The following is a 22,849-nucleotide window of genomic DNA, read 5'->3' as shown; positions in this document are numbered from 1 at the left end:
TTGTTTTTGGGTTAAATACATTCAAACCATCACTTTACAATGTAATTAACAAACTAATATACATCCCAATGTATGTGTCTAATACATTGGTAGCTTGCACACTATTGAGCAAAAACCCTTCTTCTTCATGAGCTCTGGATGAAAATGGTGGCTACTAAAAAAAACATGTCTTGAAGCTTGTTAACAGCTGGAATGCTTGCAGCAGGGAGGCTCCACCAAAGGCGCTCTATGTCCAGCGACAGCCGTTAGGAGATTAATTTGTCATCATCCATTTGATCCTTTCTACCTTATAATTAGGAGGAGAATGCAGTGCTGTGGTTTGTTTTGGAGAAGAGGAGCAAAGAACAGAGGCTGAACATCCTTTCTGGATGTGTTTCCTGTAGCGAGAAAAGGCTGCGAGAGCTTCTTGTGTCAGTGGGGTCCCAAAATCACATTCATTTGTCTGAGGAGCCTTCAGGGCTGATAAATGACTCATTACAACATTCTCCCTCTAAATGGCTCCTGAACAGGCTGTTCATGGACATGGCAGAATAACTGTCCTTTATCAGAGGTACGCATACACGTATACAGAGCTCTATTTTAAAATGCATTGATTTCTATTGCGTATAGAAGAAAATACGCTATGCTTCCTCCACTGAACCCTTAAGTAATAAATCTGGTTTCTAGTAAAAAGATGAAGAACTGAAAACTGAATTACTGAGCTCTGTTGTGTGTACAACACGCAACTAATGGATGTAGTAAATCATGAAATGCTGTTAAGATCTTGTACGTGTGGTGTGGACGATGTGGTTGTTATTGATGAAGAGATTTTGATGAATGTGGTCATTACAAAAACATTTTATAATGATGAGAAGATATCCTAAATAGACTGCTAACTACACAATGTGTACTATCATAGTAAATATAATATACGGTTCTCCTATTTTTGTGATGCATGTCCTCTGAAAGAAAAAGAACATCTAAAATACTTCATTATTTTCTGTCATTTCTCCTTTGATATCAAAGAAAATCCTACACATGTGTTTAACACCTTGATGATCAGTGACTTCCTCTTCTCTCTACTCACCCTTTCTTTTCCTGGTGGTTGTTGCAGCTGTCTCCCCCCCCTGCTGTGTTTAGTGAACAACTGGGCAGGGATATTGGTTCCCTGCAGTTTCAGGTGACCCCTCTGTCAGTCAGACACTTCACACCTGACTGCCAACTGAAATCCTCATATTATGGCCAGCAGCTCCCTGCTGTGTCTTCAAATGCTCCATTGCACTTGAGAGGTGGGGGGATTATTTAGAGAGGCACGGTCTCATTCTAACCAACCTACCTTTTTTACGCATCCTCAAGCAGAGATAATTTAATGGCTTGATTGATAGGGGAACACCACAAGGGATATATAAACAAAAGATAGACTGGGTTGGTCTAGGATAAAACCCCTTGGGGAACATTGTTGTGTTGACAAGATGTAACCTGTCTATTGCATGACCCTCTTATATGGTTGCATTTCCCTTCTGAAAGTCATTCAGATAGGGATGTATCGGTCTTAGACAGATGGCTTGACATAAAAAGTGAACGTGACTTAACATAAAATGAGCCGCCTATCATGGATTGCAGATATGTAGTAAACCCTGCGCCACATTTACATGCTCATTTTATGCCACACTGCAAGTGAAGGATAACGTCTGACTACAGAGTTGAGGCCTATATCTGCTATTTCTTTCAAGTTATTTCCAGCTCATCGATTGCAGTGTTCCAATCTAAAACAACTGATCCAATCAGACATGTTTTAGGTGAGTATTGTTATTGTGTTTAGAACAATGAAAATCAGTTTAGCAGTCCTTCAGTGGTGAAAGTAAATAAGTCCAATAATAGAGTAAAGTGTTGTGTGTCTTGGATCAGTTGGGTAATTGCTCACAGCAGTCAGTCCTCAGCAATGGGGGTGAACAGAGGTTACAGCTCTTGGATTGAAGCTGTTTTTCAACCTGTTTTTTGTGCTTTTTTTTTTCTTCTTCCAGAGGGGAGGAGTGCAAACGGACTGTGTCTATGGCGGGATAAGTAATCTGTGATACAGTTGGCTTTCTTTTGTAGTCTGGTCGTGTTATTGTTCTTCTAAGAGGTGGTTGTGTGGTCACAAAGACTGCTGCATTTACAACCTATTGCAGATCTCTCTGCCCTTCCCCCTGATGTTCCACACTGCAGCAGGAGACCAGCACTAGGGACGAGACGGCTGTCAGGCTGTATCACACTTTACTTTTATTGATCAGAGTCACTGTAACTTCTTTAAACATTTCCATTGTTTGTTACAAAGAGTCTATGTACATAATTATAAACTGAAGAAGCCACAATTGCCTTGTTTACATTATTTGGTTGAAACTCCCACAGAGAGCTCAATCACGTTGGCAGTATTCCTCGAAATGGCTAGATGTAATCTTTAAAATGCAGCAAACTCAATTCCCATCTGTGTTGCTAATTTGCATGAGAAAACCCAAAGTGTCCAACAAACCTTTCAGGAAACGGCTAGACATGATACCAAACAAAATATATTGTACTGATGTTAATTATAAAATCAATGATTAGTTACATTAGGCTGCTTTAGTTTCAGGGTCCTAATATGGTGTAAGCTGGCCCACAGTCACTGTCATGGCTAACTGGGAAACTTGACTAGAACAAAGCCATTGCTAATGTTATTGGAAACACTTGTGCTTTTTCCAATAGCTAATTTCCCTAGCGCAAGTGAAGTCTCTGAGACACTGCTGTTCCTCACCTGTCTACTAGCTGCTCCTGCAGTGACAGAGTTCTCCGCCTGCCCAGCTGCTCCCATCCTCAGTACGCTGAATATAGTGAACTGCTCTGTCTCTGCCTGGTAATCAATGTTTTCTTTAGTACCTTTAGTAGTGTAGCCAATTCTGTTTCCTGTTTCCTGTTCTCTGCCTGAAATCCCTTGCCTGAGTTTTACTGCACTCTTTGATGCTGATTCACTGTTTGATTTTGTCCTGCCTGCCAGTTGCAGACTGAATGGCTGAACTGCTTTTAAACAAAAGCCTTGAGTCCCAAAGGCTTCCTTTGTGAACAATCAGATGTCTTGAGGTGACCTCGAAATGGCAGTTTTCCAAAACTGATTTTGTTATCTGTTCTGTATCAGCTTCACGGAACAGTTTCCTCACAAGCGTTGGGTCTAATGATCAGTCACTAGCATTTTAATGTGACATTTCTCAACCTCTTTATATAGCTACTGAATATCCATTCACCCATTCCAGTAACTGTTATGTGCCTGAACTTTATTCGTGCTTCAATTATCTTTGCATCGTTTTCATTATGAACCCTGGTGTTTGCTGCTTGTTACACATACTATCACAGTGTAAGTTGCTCAAAGGTAATTCCTTGGATTAGCATTATTTTATTTGAGGATAAGATAACTTTTAATTTATATAAATCATGTTGAGAAGAGGTAGATGTTTCACTCATCACAATAAACTGTATGATATCCTTTTGTTGTATGATGTCCTTTTGTTGTATGATGTCCTTTTGTGTATGATGTCCTTTTGTTGTATGATGTCCTTTTTTTGTATGATGTCCTTTTGTTGTTCTATTTGTTTTCATGTTTCATGTGGAACTACTTGAGCAGGTCTCCCTTGAAAAAGAGATCAATGATCTCAATGGGATTTACCTGTATAAATAAAGGTTTGAAATGAAAAGCAATGCTGCTTGTCTATCATCAGGTATCCAGTGAGTTTTATAATCACTGTCTGGTTTCATTTCTCATTTTCTTGTCTTGAGTCTTTGTACGGATAACATTTAAAGCATTCAGTTTTATCAGCGCTGTGACCTTTAGTTTAAAGTTTTTCTTTAGCTGTGTTCATGTTTAGTGAGCAGTGTTGCATCAAACCATTTAGAGTCTGCAACAAAACATATAAAAACACCCTATCATGTGGAGGTGCACAGACATGTATGTAGTTAATAATAATCTGTTTTTCTGTAATGCAGTTTCAGTTGTAACACAAAAGTAAGAACAGTTAACATGCCATCCACATCCAAGGTGTTCCGAGACACCGAGTCCTGAAGTGGCTCCTTCAGTAGGAGAAAAACAGCAATAACAAGCCACAGATGAAAACTGAGATTAGGGAAGGAGAGTCAGCAGCAGAGGCTCGCTCCTCAGATAATTCAGGTTTAATCTATGCTCTGCAGGTGTGCAGTTAGCACCACCAAGGTGAGCCAAGAACCTCTGCAAAGATTTACTCTCCGCTGGTTGGTATCGTGCCAACAGGAACATTTTGTTGCACACAAACACACAACTTTACACAGATGAGTTCAGCACTTTGTCATGATTAAAACCCATTGAATAATTCATTTTTGAACGAATATTCAGAAATGTAAACTATTTTGCATATTAGCTATGAGCTTCAATATATATGTATTCTATAAGAATTATACTTTACTGAGTAAAGCACTTTCTAATTGTTCTATGAAAATATTTATCTCAGATTTTGTACAACTTCTGAAAAGCTGAGCCATTTGCAACCTTCTGAGGCTATTTGATCAAACTAACTTTTCCATGCTTTTACCCAAACTTTTTGTGTTACCATGTTTTTAAAGTGGACATACTGTATGATGCTCATTTTCAGGTTCATATTTGTATTGTGTGCCTCTACTATGACACGTTTACCTGCTTTATTGTTCAAAAACTCAGTGTAGTATATTATGTTGGCAAAGGATTTACATGACTGTCTGAGATGCATTTATATTGGATTGATAGATTTGTACTTGTCCTTTTTTAACTTAACAAGGTTGTGCATGAGGATTGCCATGAAAGTAGTGTAGTTAGACATATTTTGGTCTCAAGTCAATAACAAAATGTTTTGTTTTTTTCATACTGGTGGATTTATTGTGTATTGTGTTTTTTTATTTTAGCTGATTAGTCTTCTGCGCAGGTCTACCATGACAATTACCCCAAGTCAGCAGAGCTATAGGAGCATTGCAGGATGTAAATTGTATACACTCTGTGCTGTTATGGAGTCAGTAGTATACGTTAAAAAAGATTCTTTATTTTGAGCGTTGCATTGTCTAACATTGTGTACTGTTTTATTAGGATATTAAAGTTGGCATTAATCAACAGAAGCCCAAAAATGGACCGATAACAATTGAATTGGGACACAGATCATGTACAAATACATATTGTTAAGCTGCAGGTTATCCTAATTTAACAGGACGCAACAATGTTATGGGAGGGAGGAAGATATTAATTAATCTGTCACACAAACACAATCCTGAGGAGACTCTATCAAGGTGGAAAAATGAACACAGCATTATTTATTTACTTTTATATTAAACCTCTAACAGTGAACAGGAGCTTTCACCTTCTGAGGCTATTTGATCGAACTAACTTTTCCATGCGTTACCCAAACCTTTTTGTGTTACCATGTTTTTAAAGAGGACATACTGTATGATGCTCATTTTCAGGTTCATGATGCTGCAGCACCTCTTTTCACCCTCTGTCTGAAACCAGAGCCCAGTCTGCTCTGATTGGTTAGCTGGCCAGCTCTGTTGTGATTGGTCAACCGCTTACAAATATCCCATCCCTTAGCCTATAATGTACAATGTATGGAGCACTAGCCAATAGACGCACGAGTGTAACAAAGTGATGTCATTCTGTTACTGAAGTAAACAAAGGAGTCCAATCCAGGCGTTTTCCTGCTTCCTGAGTGTGTTGGAGAGAAACTTTATACCTATATAACAGGCAAAACCCCAAAATCATAATGGAGCCTCTTTACTTACTCTAAAAGGGCCTCATGTGTTATACGATACTATTTTTGCGATCCAATCGTATGCTACTTAGTCAACTTGTTCTAAGCCTTTCAACACTGTTAGTTTAAAGCTGAGCTGAGGATCTGAAGCTGTACTCCGGCTCAAAGAGAATTAAAAAAATATAGCTTCGGGCCACAAGATCATGTTTTAAAAGCAGCCATCATCTTAGAATAATGACTGAACAGGTAACCAGTGAAGAGAAGCCAGCATTTGGTCTTTGTAGCGTACTTAACCTCATGGTATGGTTGGCAATGTTATAAAAATGTGGTTGTTGCCAGATTAAAAGCATTACACAATGTAAATGTGGTGAGGTAAATGGAATATATTAAAGCAGCTGCTTGGAACAGCTTCATGTAGGTCACCTGCTTCACATACTCCTTTATCTGTAATCTCGGCTTGAATCCAAATGCCTCTCTGAACATCACAGTAAAATAACTTGCTCACTGTTTTCTCATAAAGACATTATAGCCTTTTAACTAGCCAACCATTCTTTATTGAGCAAAGTTTGTTTAGTATTTTGTATTTAGTTTCCTTCAAGTCAGCATTTACCTCACCATATTTCCTTCCAATTGGTTCTCTAAAAACCTCGAGCACATTCTTAGGTTCCAGCTCAGCAGGATAAGCTATAAAACTGCAGTTCATTTGTCTCCTCCGCAGATGGATATGGTGATGGAAACGGCTTCTTTCTGTGCTTTAGTGCCGCGGGCTGCGGTGTGGTATATGGCCATACTCTGCCTCCTCCTCCTCCTCCTCCTTCTCCTCTGCATATAGTAAGCCAGCTCTCAGTGGACAAATCCCCCTTCAACTTCATTTCCCCCACACAGGAAAGAAACATGTGCCAAATGGACCATACTAGCCAGTGTGTGTTTCTGCATGAATGCATTTATGCTTGAAAAGGTTACAAAAGTGAAGAACTAGTCACACAAATATTTTCCTGAAGCCTAGCTTGCAGGTTTGATTCTTTGGAAAACTTATTTATATCAAAATAGTGAATATTAGACACAAACATACCATTTGTAGATTAACTTTGTAAATTATCTGTGGTTTTCTTTAAAGCAACATACACAACACGGATTAGGGTTGGTGGGATAATAGGCTTAAATGGCCCCACTCCTTTTTCCTATCAATCAATCAATGTTTATTTATATAGCCCAATATCACAAATGTTACATTTGTCTCAGTGGTCTTCACAGTGTGTACAGAATATCAGTATGACAATACGACACCCTCTGTCCTTAGACCCTCACATCGTACAAGGAAAAACTTCCAAAGAAAACCCAGTTTAAAAGGAAAAATGGGAGAAACCTCAGGGAGAGCCACAGAGGAGGGATCCCTCTCCCAGGACGGACAGACGTGCAATAGATGCCGTGTGTAAATTGAAAAGATAATACATTTGCAACATAGGTAGTCCAGATGTTTGGAAATGCATGTGTGTATAATAGGAAGACGAATCCACGAGGATATCCATCCAGGACTTATGATCCAGGACCACAGCCACGACTCAAGATCCAGCGCTCGCGATCCAGGACACAGGACCGCAGGATCATCCATGACTCCGGATCCCAGCGTATATAGACACCAAAAGAAAGACATTTGGGGAAGCTGGGTTAATCGGAACATGAGAGTACACAGGTATAGACAGAGAGAAGGAAGAAGTAAGATGACCCCCGACAAACTAAGCCTATATCAGCAAAACTAGGGGCTGAATCTAATCAGCCCTAACTATAAGCTTTATCAAAAAGGAAGGTCTTAAGCGCACTCTTAAAAACGGATAGGGTGTCTGCCGCCCGAACACAAACTGGAAGCTGATTCCACCAATGTGGAGCTTGATAAGAAAAGGCTCTGGCTCCCATTGTACTTTTAGAGATTCTAGGAACAACCAACAACCCTGCATTCTTGGAACGCAATGCCCTAGTAGGACAGTAGGGTATAATGAGTTCTTTAAGGTAAGATGGCGCCTGCCCATTAAGGGCTTTGTAGGCGAGAAGAAGAATTTTAAATTCTATCCTGTGTTCTATAGGGAGCCAGTGTAAGGCAGCCAGAACAGGAGTAATGTGGTCCCTTTTCCTAACTCTGGTTAGTACACGAGCCGCAACATTTTGAATCAGCTGAAGCGACTTGATTGACTTCTTGGTACTCCCTGATAATAAAGAGTTACAATAATCCAGCCTAGAAGTAACAAATGCATGGACTAGTTTCTCTGCATCGTTTTGAGGCAAGATATGCCTGATTTTTGCAATGTTACGTAGATGGAAGTAGGCGGTCCTTGAAATTGATTTTATGTGGGCGTTAAAGGATAAATCCTGATCAAATATAACACCAAGATTCCTTACAGTCTCACTGGAGGCCAAATTAATGCCATCCATAGTTAGTATATCTTTAGATAATTTGTTTCGTAGATTCTTCGGGCCAAGTACAATAACTTCAGTTTTGGTCGTGTTTAACATCAAAAAGTTTAAGGTCATCCACGTTTTTAAGTCCTTAAGGCAGTCTTGAATTTTATTTAGATGATTAATTTCATCAGGATTGATTGATAAATATAGTTGAGTATCATCCGCATAACAATGAAAGTTTACAGAATGATTCCTTATAATATTGCCTAACGGAAGCATATATAATGTGAACAAAATAGGTCCGAGCACTGAGCCCTGTGGCACTCCATGGCTAACTTTGGTTTGCGTGGAAGATTCATCGTTAACACGTACAAACTGAGAGCGTTCAGATAGATAGGACCTAAACCAGCCTAAAGCAGTTCCCTGTATGCCAACTAAGTGCTCTTTGCAATAGGATATCATGGTCGATAGTATCAAATGCAGCACTGAGATCGAGCAAAACAAGAATAGAGACAAGTCCCTTGTCTGAGGCTATTAGAATATCATTTGTGACTTTAACCAGAGCTGTCTCTGTGCTATGATGTGTTCTAAAGCCAGACTGAAAGTCTTCAAATAAATCATTGTTTTTTAAGTAATCACACAACTGTTTTGCGACCCGCTTTCTCAAGAATTTTTGAGAGGAACGGAAGATTAGAAATAGGTCTATAGTTGGCTAAAACCTCTGGATCGAGGTTGTGCTTTTTAAGAAGCGGTTTTATCACTGCTATTTTGAATGATTGTGGAACATAGCCTGATAATAAAGACATATTCATAATATTTAATAAAGAAGTGCTAATTAATGGAAAAACTTCCTTCAACAGCTTAGTTGGAATTGGGTCTAACATGCACGTTGATGGTTTAGAAGAGAGAATCATTGAATTTAATTGTTCAAGGCTTATGGCTGAAAAGCATTCTAGTTTCCTATCTAGTGTAATATTAGAACTTACGTTTCCGGGAGCTGTTGATAACACTATACTGGTCAAAGGCAAGAGGTCATTCATTTTGTTTCTAAGAGTAACAATTTTATCGTTAAAAAAGCACATAAAATCATTACTACTAAGTGCTATGGGAATAAGGCTCAATCGAGCTGTGGCTCTCTGTCAGCCTGGCTACAGTGCTGAAAAGAAATCTTGCATTATTCTTATTCTCATCTATTAATGAAGAGTATTAGGCTGCTCTCGCTTTACGCAGTGCTTTCTTATATTCATTGAGAGTAATATGCCAAATTAAACGAGATTCTTCAAGTTTAGTGGAACGCCATATCCTTTCAAGTTGTCTAGACTTTTGCTTTATTTTGCGGGTTTCGGCATTATGCCATGGAGCTAATCTATGTTGTTTTATTTTCTTCTTTTTCAAAGGAGCAACAGAGTCTAATTTTATTCGCAGCGCATCTATAGCACTATCAACAACATGATCAATTTGGGGTGGTGTACATTTTGTATAAGTTTCCTCCCCTACATGCAGACATGCTATCGAGTTAAGTATTGGTGGAATCTCTTCCTTAAATGTGGCTATAGCACTAACAGCTTTTGACTAATGCTTTGTAGTCTAGTAACAGTACTTCAAAAGTTACTAAGAAATGGTCGGATAAAGCAGGATTATGCGGTTCGACTAATAGTTGCTCAATTTCAATACCATAAGTCAGAACAAGGTCGAGAGTGTGATTATAGCAGTGGGTTGGTTTATTTACACTCTGACAGAAACCAACAGAATCTAATATAGAGTTAAATGCAACAGTAAGGCTATTTTTATCATCATCAACATGAATATTAAAGTCACCTATGATAATTACTTTGTCTGTTTTAAGAACCAAAGTTGATAAAAACTCAGAGAATTCTAATAAGAATTCTGAATAAGGACCTGGTGCACGATACACTGTAACAAATAAGATTGGCTGCAAAGTTTTCCAGGTCGGATGCGTAAGACTAAAAACGAGGCTTTCAAAAGAAGTATCATTTAATTTTGGTTTAGTATTGATAAGTAAACTTGAGTCAAAGATTGCTGCAACTCCAATCTATCAATCTTTTTTCTATGAATCTGATGTTTTTGGTGAAAATATTTTTGCAATCGTAACATGAGCATTTATCTCATGCTTTGCTTTAAATGACCTATAGATGGTTGATGTTGAACAAAGTTATTATCAGTTATTCAACAAAATGGTTGAGGCAAGGCAACTATTGCACTTTGTTCAGGAAAGACCATTGTGGTCAAATATTAAGATAAGATAAGATGGACTTTTATTAATCCGTCGTGGGGAAATTGTTTCTCTTCTCATTTGACCCATCCTAGTGTTAGGAGCAGTGTGCAGCCATTTTGAACGGCGCCCGGGGAGCAGTGTGGGGAACGGTGCCTTGCTCAGGGACACCTCGGTAGCACTTGGTCTTGCCGGGACTTGAACTGGTGACCTTCCAGTTGCCAAGCCAAGTCCCTATCGACTTCGCCACCACCGCCCAAAAACATTGACTTGACAAAAGTCGGGAAAATAAAGTAAACTGAAGTTAGTATTTTCTGTCTACATTCATATTTCCAGTCTCTTTGGACAGGTTGTTTTGAGTGAGCTGTTTCTGTTGTGGCTTGAGTTGAACACTGACCTTTTTAAGAACATCAATCACTTCCTGGTGCCGAGAAAACGTCTCCTGTGAAATATACTTACCTCTTCTTAACCAATGTGTCACATTTAGAGACTGATGTTGGGAGCAACATATTTATCCTTACTGAATAAATCCTTCAGATGTCAACGGACTCAAGGACAGGGACTCCCTGAAGTTATGAGACATTCTTCTGTCGAAGTGCTGTTTGTAGTTCTTCTGAGAATAGCTGCCACATTTCCTCTTTTGCCCAATTTACTTGTAATTTAGACATAAAACACAATCTGTATATTCTGAGGAGAAAAAATGAATGTAAGATGTTCAACTTTGAAAAAACTGCTTCCACTGGCAATGACACTAATGAGGGAATATTTGAGAGACACATTTACTCTTAAGATCTGTTTTGAGTGAATCTGGGTTTGGTTAGCTGCAGTAAAATGCTGCACCTGTGCAGTGAGTTAATTTGGATACTTTTGTTGGTAGGCTTCTTTGTAGTACACTGTGTACACGATGTACTTACTTGCTCAGTGCATGAATGACAACAGGGCAGTGTGTCCCAAATCACACATAGCTTTGTGCAAATGATGGAACACTTTTGCTGCTCTTTTATTCTTCTGTTTTTAATGGTAAATTGAAACCGGATTACAATTGTTTCCAACTAAAATATATGCCGGCTTGTATTCATTTATTCCAGTGATGATTGGATAAACTGCCAGAGCGGCCGCTTCCTTTGAATCAAAAGATCCTCCTCGGTTGCCAAGATGGCGACCATAGAGGATGACTAGGGTCCAGGGTTGCGTTCCGATAATCCAAAAATCAGCTCCTAAATTCTAACCCTATCTCCTATTCCTTGACCTCTGAGTGAAACGTCACGGGGTTAAGGGATAGTGGATAGGAGAATTCAAAAGGACTTAGGAGAAGAGACTGCGGTACTTTAGAGAATCCGAATGCACTTTCACTATCCGACGTGTTTATGATGCGCCAGCGGACGTCATGAATGTGCGTCTGCTGCTGTGGGGAAACTATGGAAACTACAGTTTTCTATACAGCGGACTACAACATGGATGTTTAATAAGAACGAGGGACTACTGTAAACTCATCTAGAGACTCTGCACCGTGCTCTGATGATGTTGTGTTATGCTTTATGAACGTGGACAACAGAGAAACATATTCTTCATGACCAAAGTTGGAATTGAAATAAAAAAAGAAAGTGAAACTTATGCTCGTCACCCTCTCCCTCCGGTCCACATTAATACAAATGATCCCAATACGTATGATTGTATGAACTAAAGATCTTAAAATCAATACAAATGTATTTATTATAAACGTTAGTCCTTAACATCTATCACTGTGTATATCACCATTCAAACATCTTTTAATAGTTGAACAAACCCCACACAGCTCAGTGAAATGTTGACTTTATTTGATCATTTCAGTAAAAGCTAACGTTCATATTTCTCTTTTTGATTATAACACTGATGAACGTTCAAAACAAAGCACTTTGGCAACTTACCACATACGTTTTAAAATGCTTAATAAGCACCGTAACTTTCATGATATAATTTCTCCGTCATAATCGGTTGTTTCCGTGAACGGCCGACTGTTGAGTGACGGCAAATGCTGCGGCCGCAAGGCACTGTGGGGCAGCATTTTCTCCTCTCCTTTCGTCAAGGGAGGTCCAGTGGTTCCTAAGCTAAAAGAGGTTATAAAGGAAGTTTGAAACCTCCTTTCCTTTCATTTAGAGAATTGGAACGGCACTTAACATGGCTGCCACTGACGTACTTCCGGGTCATTTCACTTGGTTAGGAAGGTTCTTAAGCTAAATGGACTATTGGAACGCAACCCAGCATTCAACAAAACTGTTCACCCACCGAATGTATCCATACTTTTTCTCCCTTATGTCCTCCAAATAAAAAGTGTAGGTATGTGAAGTGAGACAGCACTGCGGTCAAAAGCCTTCTGTTGGATAACATTTATAATTGTGTGTCTTTTTTATGTTTCATTGTAGTGTAGATTATTATTAGTCTGTACGTTTATGAATTATATTATCAAACAGTTGCTCTGTAGTTTAAAATATGACTATGAAGTAGTCTGTACTTTTTGAATGTATACATTTTGAAGTGCACATTTTCTACATTAAAAAATTAAAATATAATAATGCAAAAAAAAATGCATGATATTGTGGCCTCAGATACATTTGGACACAAAAGCTGTTTGTTCCGGAGTCCTGTTACCTTTTCAGACGTCAGACTGGTATGTGCCTGCAGACAGAACATAATCCAGGTCAAACAAAAGAGGAGGAAGACGAAATGAATCCCTAATAATACAGCTGAGGATGGTGTAACAGGATCTTTGGTGACATGTTTTTTTTCTTTCACTTTTAACAATGTAACCCATGAGAATCCAGGATGTCAGGAATTTGAGGACATGTTATGGGCTGCCAGTGAGATGTCTTTACATTGCTGTAGGCAAAGTTCCTTTTACCTTACATGTACAGTGTCCTGCAGACAGTTTGCAACAGAGTTATGGTTCGTTTCTGCACTCCTTGTAGGCAAAGTAGGAAGGTGACAAAAACTTTGCAGTACTTGCACGAAGAAAAAAAGAGACATGCCTTTGTGTATTTTCAGTTGTATTAACTGTGATTGTACTTAAAATCTATGTTAAGATCTCATATGTATTATGCAGGACAATTATACTGTTGATGGATTGATTTCAAATGAGTTTTGCTTATTACAACAAGCATTGCTATCTGACCTTGACATCACTGAGTCCATTCCTTGAATCCCTTTGGGCATTTTACCTTGGTGTCGGCAGGCGATGATGACATTCCTGGGCTTTATTGCACCATAAACCACTTCCACTTCTTACATATGTCCCCAAAGGTTTATGAAGTATTAATCAGAGGACATGAAATTAATCCAAATGTAGTCAACAAGACATCACAACCTTAGAACAATTAATAAACGGGGTGACGCTCAGGGACACGTGCAAGATTTTGGCTCACCAGCTTTAGTAACTATTCAACTAACCCTTTTAGCAGTCATTATTACCAGGATCTGGAACTTCTGTACATATCACAAAGACATATTTGAATGTCCCTATGCCATTCCTGTTAAAACACATCTAGAGACTGGACTATAACATGGCACCACATGATGTTTTCCCTATTTAAACCTTAGACTAGGTCACACTAGCTGTATTCAATGCAGTGCTTTGTGAAATACACGGAGGATTCAAAGTCTGACCCTGGGATAACATTTAAGTTAACAACCCATGCTTCAGCTTGTATGAGGTCAAGAAGGGGAAAGGTGGTTGGTTCACCTCCCCTGGGCCGTGACTCAAGCGTGTGTTCAGTCATTCATTGTCCACTTTATTCCAGTCTCAGTGGAGGTTGTCACCAGATTCATGGTAGTGGGTCACAAACCTCACTAGCTTGTTTCCATACTGTCATGCACATCTGAGGACAATTTCTATTAGCAAGTATTTTTGCTATGCAAATTATATTAAGAAATAATGTATCCTAGTTAAGTGTTGCACAACAGAAACAAGTAAAACTGTAGTGAGGCATTTTATAATAAGTGTAATTGAATGCTTGATGAATGCATTTTAGTTTATCATGTATATATCTATTTTGTCTGGATTTGTTTGTGTGGGCGCATATAAAGGTATTCTGATTAAAATATGCTGCTGCTTTTCAGAATTAACTGCCTGCCTTTTGAACGAAACATTTACACATTTAATCTTTTTTATATATTTCACAGTGCAACATTGAATTCTGTAACACATTTTCTTTCAAACCCCGCTGCACCACACCTGGTTGGCAAAAGGACCTGGTAAAAAAAAACTAAAATGCTGAATTCCTTCTGAAGTGGCTCTATATTTGAACCATTATGTTGACAACACTTCTTGGATGAGGGCTCTGTACTCAGGAAAGGATGGATGGCCAGAGCAGAAGCCAATTGGACACAGAGCCAAATTGTCTTTGGAGAGCAGAAAGGCAGCATTGTTGTTCACTCTCGCCTCCCACAGTGCGAGGCTCTGGGTCTGTTCCACGGGTGATGCTGTGCTTTTCTATTCACACTCGTCTTTGTCCAATAACTAAGATACAAAAAAAGGTCCAAGCTGGAGTTTTGCTGAAAAAAATCTATCTGCATTTTTAAACCATGGGCATTCAAACACATTAAACCATTCAGATGGATTTCTGTAGCCATTCACCTGTTCAGTAACTTAACAAGAATGTAGGAGCACTTTATGTTGTTTTGCAGCAAGACAACCATCTTTGAAAAGGTTGAATTGCTGAAGACAACTGTAACATCAACAACACTAATGCAAATTGAGTTTTAAAATCTTATATTCTATAACATCAGCCTTTTTAATGACTCGATAGTTTTGGAAACTTCACACAGTAAACTTATGGTAACATTTGTTAGCATTCTGTGTCAATTAAGACATCACTGACAACACAATTGGCAATAAGTGAACTAGATGGAAGTTGACACAAACTGGGCTGTGTTAGTGCAATTCTGGCAGTCGAAAAACACACTTACCTCCTGGCAAGTTGAATTGACTCTACTTTAAAAAACTGATGAAGTTCCAAACCCTTTACACAAGTGGAAGAAGTGCATTGAAATAGTATTTATAAACTCAATGAAATGTTTATTTATAAACTGACTATATATTATTTATGGACAATCTCATATAAAATGAGTGCAGGATCAGAGCACGTCTCAAGCAGGCCAGGTGATATTGAAGAACTTTGTTTAGATGAGAATTATAGCAGGAGGGATGTCTGCCATCATAATAATAATCTGTTCAAAGTGCGTCAAGGGAAATAATCCATCTAAGTAATGATTGGTTGATGTCAAGATTGTTTGCAAACTAGCGGCCCACAAGCTGCATATTAATCATTCCCTCGTCTGCAGGAGCAGTCAAGCGGCAGCGACTGTAAGGTGACGGCAACTGCTTCTTTTTAATGAAGGCCAGGAAAGACTAAAAATGTAACTTGTGGGAAACATCAAATCAAGTTTTATTTATAAAGCACATTCAAAAACGATTTTTGGTTGAGCCAAAGTGTTGTACATGTAATAAAAGCACACACAATAACATTAAAAATATATATATGTTTGCTTTAACTGCTGTTTCCATGGTCAAGAGAAGCTCAGAGAGAAACATATAATTTGAAACATAATACCATGACAAAAGAGACAAATAATAGCTACAGAGAGGGCCCTGTAGCGAGACAGTTTTGTCAACTGCTGTTTCCAAGGTGAAAAGTGATATTTGATAACATGTGGCTCAGGGTCACTCATCAGGATAGGGAAATCATCTCTCCACTTTTAGGGCTCCCCTGCTAACTCTGCTACCTAAGCATGTTATGTTTTAAAATGGAAACATCTGGGAAACAACAGGAGAAGGTGAAGAAGATTGGCACCAATCAATGGGGCTTTGGCGATTGCATTTCACTGAACTTTTATCTTTTACTTTTATTCAAAACCAAAAAGTCATCTTAGAGATGGTCTAGAAACAAAGTCGTAGGGTTTATTTTTTAGTCCCATGAACGTTTGTACAAAATGCTATCTGCAAAAACATATTGTTGTTGAGATTTTTCAATTTAGACAATAAATTGAAAAATAGTGTGAATCATCTGGTACAACAAACAAGTGCTAAAACGGATACTGTTTGTCAATGGAAAATGCATAGGAAAAATGCTCGATACCATCATCCAAAGAAGGTAAAATATACTACATTGGGCCCTTAACTCTGGAGTCAGTCCTGTAGGATGACAGTTCTTCAAGCGGTGTTCCATGTTGGTGATGTAATGTTTTGTGGCTTGGGAGGGAGGGGCGGGACCTTCTGGTTTGTGACCTGAACATGTCTCTCTGATAAACTGTCATTGGGCTCTGGTGAACTATCTACATTCAGCAGAGGTGAGGGATGTTGGTGAGATGGCCTCACTATCATCATTCATCACCAACAAGCTGCTTTGCAATCTATATGTTTGCCACTTATGCATTTATTCTCCATGGATGAAATCATAATCCATTCTGTATACGCTGTGTTCTTAAAATTGAATGGAGAGTCCAGAAAAAAGAGCTGAAATCAAGACTTGCAGCTGAAAATAAGCCTTTTCTTCCCTTTTCAATTATTCTATTAAATACACTTGTCTGCCGGACAAAAATACACCGTTCTTCACGGTTCAATTAGTTGTTCTCATCTAATCTTCAACACCCTGGTATTTTAGAAATATGCTCGTACATGGAAATTGGCATTTGTGGTTAAAGAAATGCCAACATTATTACTCATTAAATGTTACTATAATGGGAATGTTGTTTATAATGTTAGTCAACCCACATAAGTCAATATATACATTCCTCTTAAAGTAGCTGGAAAGTAACCTGGACTTTTAGCCTTCTGATCAACTATCATGTTATTTCACATGCATTTTTTTTAAACAATTGAATTAAAGAACTTCTGCCTCAACACAAATTAAGTATTTTTGCAGAGTTGATACTTATCTTTAGTTTTTCCTCACCCATTCAGGTGTTTTTTTTTACAGTCTTCCTACTTTACCCTCACATTAACCTTGGTTTTATACAGTACATCTGCCTTGCTAGCCTTTCCTTTTCAAAGCTTTCTCTCATGTGAATCCTATCTCTCCTATCAGTTTAGCAAAATGTTGCCAGTGGTGCATTTATGACTACTGTACAGTAAATAAGAGAGATAATGAGCAGACAAAAAGGCAGAAAGGGGAAATGTAGCAGTTGTGTGTTCTCTCGGGTGCTGATTACTCCATGTGTATGGCCTTACTCTAAAGTATGGTCCTGTGTGTGTGATTGTATAAAGTAAGAATGTATGTGAACAAGCAAAACTGCTAAACTCAGACACCTGAAAACCACAGGAATGCTGCAGAAACCAGCTGTGAAAAGCAGGGGGTGAGTCAACATGAAGCTATCTCGCTTTGCAGTCATTTCCATTCATCAGAAACGCTGAATTTCCTTTGCTGTTCTCCATGATTACAAAATGCTGCACCTCTTTTGCTTTTCCTGAGGGCAGTATGGTTTCTTAAAAACCTAAATAAGCTTGGACAATAATGATGTCCTTGTTTCATAATCTGTAGTATTCGTGTGCCTCGACACAAAACAAGCAATTTCAAAGGGCCATGTTAGCCAGAAGAATATGATGAATATTGCATGGCTTGTTTGGAGAGGCCATTTAGGAAGTAATTGTTCCAGCAAAAAAACTAATGCGAGCGACTGCTTAAATCTGAGACACCCAAAGTTCATTTGAGGTATTCAGAGCATGCGAATGCCCATCGTTAATGCATTCATAATTATCTCACTTCACACAGTGCCACTATCCCAATTTGCTGGGCAGTTATGTCGAATTCCCAGCTTTGATATCTCTTAAACAGAGCAAACATTCATTTGTATTTACTCATTGATGCCGTGTATATTAATGCTGCAGCTGATATATTGGCATCAATAAATAATTGTCTTATTTGAAGTAACACTTAGAGTAAAATTGCATTTGAACATGTACACCAATGGTATCTTTTCATGAAACTTAATGTCACTAGACACAGCTGTAATTCACAATTATATGAGCATTGCAGCCAATGTGAGTCTATAGATCTATACACATTGACATACATACACATACATACACATTGATCTATATTTCTCAACAAGAAAAAAACAAGACATGTACAGAAACAAAAAGTTGTAAGTTATAAGCTTTAGAACCTAGTTAAAAGTAAGCAGGTTACTGCTACAGAGAGCTTTCAAGTTCAGCAGATAATGCTGAAATGCTACCGTTTAACCCAGAAGGATATTTGAATAAACATAGCAATTCTTCGTTTTATTACAAAGATGTACAGTAGCCCTATGAAGGACTCTCATGGTATCTAGCATTAAAACAAAGTGGACGTGACTCGTCTGTGTTAAGTACACATTTCTCAGAGAACGACCCACCTGGGTTTAAATAAGAGTGGCGGTCGCTGTTCACCGGCCCACTCTCTCTTCCCCACAGAGCTCCTATACTCACAATCTCTACCTGCAGTGGAACAATAAACAGATGCACTTCCTTTCAGGTTCCTAATCTACCACAATAGCACTGACATCAAAACGGTGTTCTTCTTTGAATGCCATAACTTGCTTCATTTCATAAACAACTAATAGCAGCATATTTATATAATTTTTTTAGGGCTGTCAAACGATTACAATTTTTAATCAGATTAATCACAACTTAAAAATTAATTAATCATGATTAATCACCATTCGAACTATGTCCAACATATGCCATTTCTTTATGTATATTGTTGTCGGAATGGAAAGATAAATGAAAGAAGGTGTATATATCCATTTAAAATGCAGTATGTATGTTTATTATAACATTGTTCTGTGTGTCAAAATGAAAGACAGCCCACACACCTATCAATCATCAAACCGTGGGGTCTTAATTCATTACGTGTTGATTTATATCAACACGTAATTAGGGGTGGGCGATATTGAAAAATATGTTATCACGATATTTTCAAGCAGTATCACGATAGACGATATATATCACGATATTTTTTCATGTCGGTTATTATGGTTATTTTTCAAGTTACTTAACAGTACAAGCACCTACAAGGTAACAGAAACTAAAACAAAAAGGAGTAACAGACCAAAATAGCATTTCAAGCTGGGTTTTATTTCAGAAATGAATCCCTGAATGAACAAGTGAGCAGTGAACATCAATAAACATGAAAAGGAGGGTAAAACATAACTAAGTAAAACATAAAACATCAATGAGGAAAAGTCAGTGCCAAACAATTAAAATGTAAACTTTAGAGTAGACTTGAAGTGTAATAAAAGACTTTAGCATAACTGAAGGGAAAAACATAAAACGCCACCGCGTCAGTTATGTCTTTCCACCGTTTGCTAGTCATTTCATACGGAGCCCCTTTATGAAATGCCTGCCCTATGGTAGTTTGTTTTGGTGCAGTCGCTGCGGTAGATTGTGCATTCACACGCGGGGGACCTTGCACTCTTACAGTCTCTGCATGCTCTTTCTGGTGCTTGCGTTTGAGGTGGTCTCGTAAGCCCGACGTGTTGCCATCTGTCGCTTTGAAATTTCCTTTTTTGCACATTTTGAAAATTACATTTGTTTGCTCCGTGTCTGTTGTGTTATATCCAAAATATTTCCATACCACAGACGTAGAGTTCTTTTTGGGGACTAAATCTAATTCTTCTACATCAGAATCTGACTCTCCGTCCATTATTGCTGTGTGTGCAGACTGCCAACAGTGTATTTTCCCTCGCTGCAAAGAAAGGGGGCGGGGACTTTGGGAGCGTGTCAAACAACTCGGACTGAACGAAAGCAGAGGTGCGCTGACATTGTGAAATCGATCGGGCTTGATATATGGTGAAATTAAAATCAGTAGGTGAGGCTGGGGGAGCGGGAGGGGAACAGGCTCTCCGTCCGCTGTCATAGCCCCCTGCGCCGCGCAAGGAGAGCCTCTTCCCCTCCCGCAATCTTTTTTTTTTTTTTTTTTTTTTTTATCACGATAGGACGATATCTCTGAAAAAGCATATCGTGGAGACCTAATATCGTCACGACGATATATATCGTCATATCGCCCACCCCTACACGTAATGTTGTATCGATGTATATAGAGATGCACTGCAAAGTATTCTCCGTCAGGACTTCCTGCAACAACACCACGCCGTTATTTTGATTCTGATTGGCCAGAAGACATTATCAAAGATGTTCTATCCGAGAAGACGATCACTACGTGACAAAAGTTTTCAAAACCGTTTCTAATCTTCGGTATTTCCAGACAAGTGGCTACTGAAATCAATATTACTAACTGCTGTCTGTGCAATTTACTCGGCGCGAGTTGGCGGACTTTATTTTGGCTTACTTTAACATCATTTTCATGGTGGGGCTAAGCCATTTCTTGGTATGGCTGTAGCCTACTCCAGCGCTGCCACTGGTGGGATGTATGGGGCGAGCCATTCTGCACATGCGATAAATGCGTTAAATATTTTAACGCAGTTAATTCATTAATTAATTACCGCCGTTAACGCGATAATTTTGACAGCATTCATTTTTTTAAATCACTTCACGACATTTTCTATGTTGTTTGAAATTATAATAACATACTGGGCTTATGCAGTTTAGGACCTATATGACAATGAAAACCTATATGAAAAATAGGAACCTACACAAGCTTTAATGTCATCAGATCAAATGAACAATACGTGGGCTGAATATTTTCAGAAGCAAACCATTGTGTACAAAGGATAATGTGGTGAGCTGTTCATTAAATAAACAAACGTAATGCCCAATTTTCTCCCAGTTTTTAACAACACAATCTGTAACCCAATGAGTGGCATGACATTATAAAAAAACTACAATTTCAAGGTTAAAAAATTACCTTCTGCTAATTGCTTCTGAAGCATTTAAGTGTAAGAAAGTGTGATACTTTATTTTTCTTCTGGGTCAACATGCTCTGTTTTATAAATACTTTCAAATAAAAAGAAAAAGTAATGAGTCTTGAGTTAATTGCCAAAGTGTTAATGGATTTAGAAACATCCGTCTCTTTAACATCAATTGCTGACATGTTAATCTAAAATAAGATTTTTCTTGCACACAGAGCTTTTGGCTGGATGATTAAGGCTCTTTGTAATCACTATTAGCTTATCCACTAGATAATTTGCAGTTTTAGTACATTTGTACAAAGTGACTCATCTTGATACAATTACCTGTATGTCTCTTATTCAAAGTGACAACAAAACTGCCTTTTCCAACTGTTTCATATTCAAATAATTGACATAAGAAAACAATTACACAGTAGAGCTTGTTGGATTCTGGTAATGTCCTCACATCAGAAACACATCCAAAAAACACCCCTTTGTACACTCACCTCCAGGTTAATTAACACATGGAGAAGGGGCCATCTCCCCTGACTGCCACTCTCAGAATAGTCTCCTGCCAAAAGCAGCTGCAGGTGGGCCAACCAATGAGCAGCAACAATCCTGCCTTTGTAGGTTACATTAATGCATCCCACTCGAACAGAACATACCAACACCAGGTGCTGCAACCAGATGGGTGGTTGAACGCCATCTCACAGCCTGGCGTCACCCCAAAATTTCAAATGTGGTCTCGGTCATAATCATTGTCACTATTTTTGTATCAAGAGAGATTTTAGCTTGACGGGATGCCAGGAGAACTGCTGAGGTGAGGCTACTGCTCAAACAAAAGCAATTTCAGCCCTATTCAGTCATGCATTTATTGTATTTTATTTTTCTCAACAAAACAAAGAATGTATGATGGAAAACTGGTTTTGCATCAGTATTACCTCTTCCGAAGATCTACTGAACCTTGTTCGTAACATGAGCATTTATCTCATGCTTTGCTTTAAATGACCTATAGATGGTTGATGTTGAACAAAGTTATTATCAGTTATTCAACAAAATGGTTGAGGCAAGGCAACTATTGCACTTTGTTCAGGAAAGACCATTGTGGTCAATATTAAGATAAGATAAGATGGACTTTTATTAATCCGTCGTGGGGAAATTGTTTCTCTTCTCATTTGACCCATCCTAGTGTTAGGAGCAGTGTGCAGCCATTTTGAACGGCGCCCGGGGAGCAGTGTGGGGAACGGTGCCTTGCTCAGGGACACCTCGGTAGCACTTGGTCTTGCCGGGACTTGAACTGGTGACCTTCCAGTTGCCAAGCCAAGTCCCTATCGACTTCGCCACCACCGCCCAAAAACATTGACTTGACAAAAGTCGGGAAAATAAAGTAAACTGAAGTTAGTATTTTCTGTCTACATTCATATTTCCAGTCTCTTTGGACAGGTTGTTTTGAGTGAGCTGTTTCTGTTGTGGCTTGAGTTGAACACTGACCTTTTTAAGAACATCAATCACTTCCTGGTGCCGAGAAAACGTCTCCTGTGAAATATACTTACCTCTTCTTAACCAATGTGTCACATTTAGAGACTGATGTTGGGAGCAACATATTTATCCTTACTGAATAAATCCTTCAGATGTCAACGGACTCAAGGACAGGGACTCCCTGAAGTTATGAGACATTCTTCTGTCGAAGTGCTGT

This window comes from Pseudochaenichthys georgianus, chromosome 1 (genome assembly GCF_902827115.2).
Source record: "Pseudochaenichthys georgianus chromosome 1, fPseGeo1.2, whole genome shotgun sequence".
NCBI classification, from domain to species: domain Eukaryota; kingdom Metazoa; phylum Chordata; class Actinopteri; order Perciformes; family Channichthyidae; genus Pseudochaenichthys; species Pseudochaenichthys georgianus.
The sequence above is the reverse complement of the archived record's forward strand: the minus strand, read 5'-3'. Positions refer to the sequence as shown.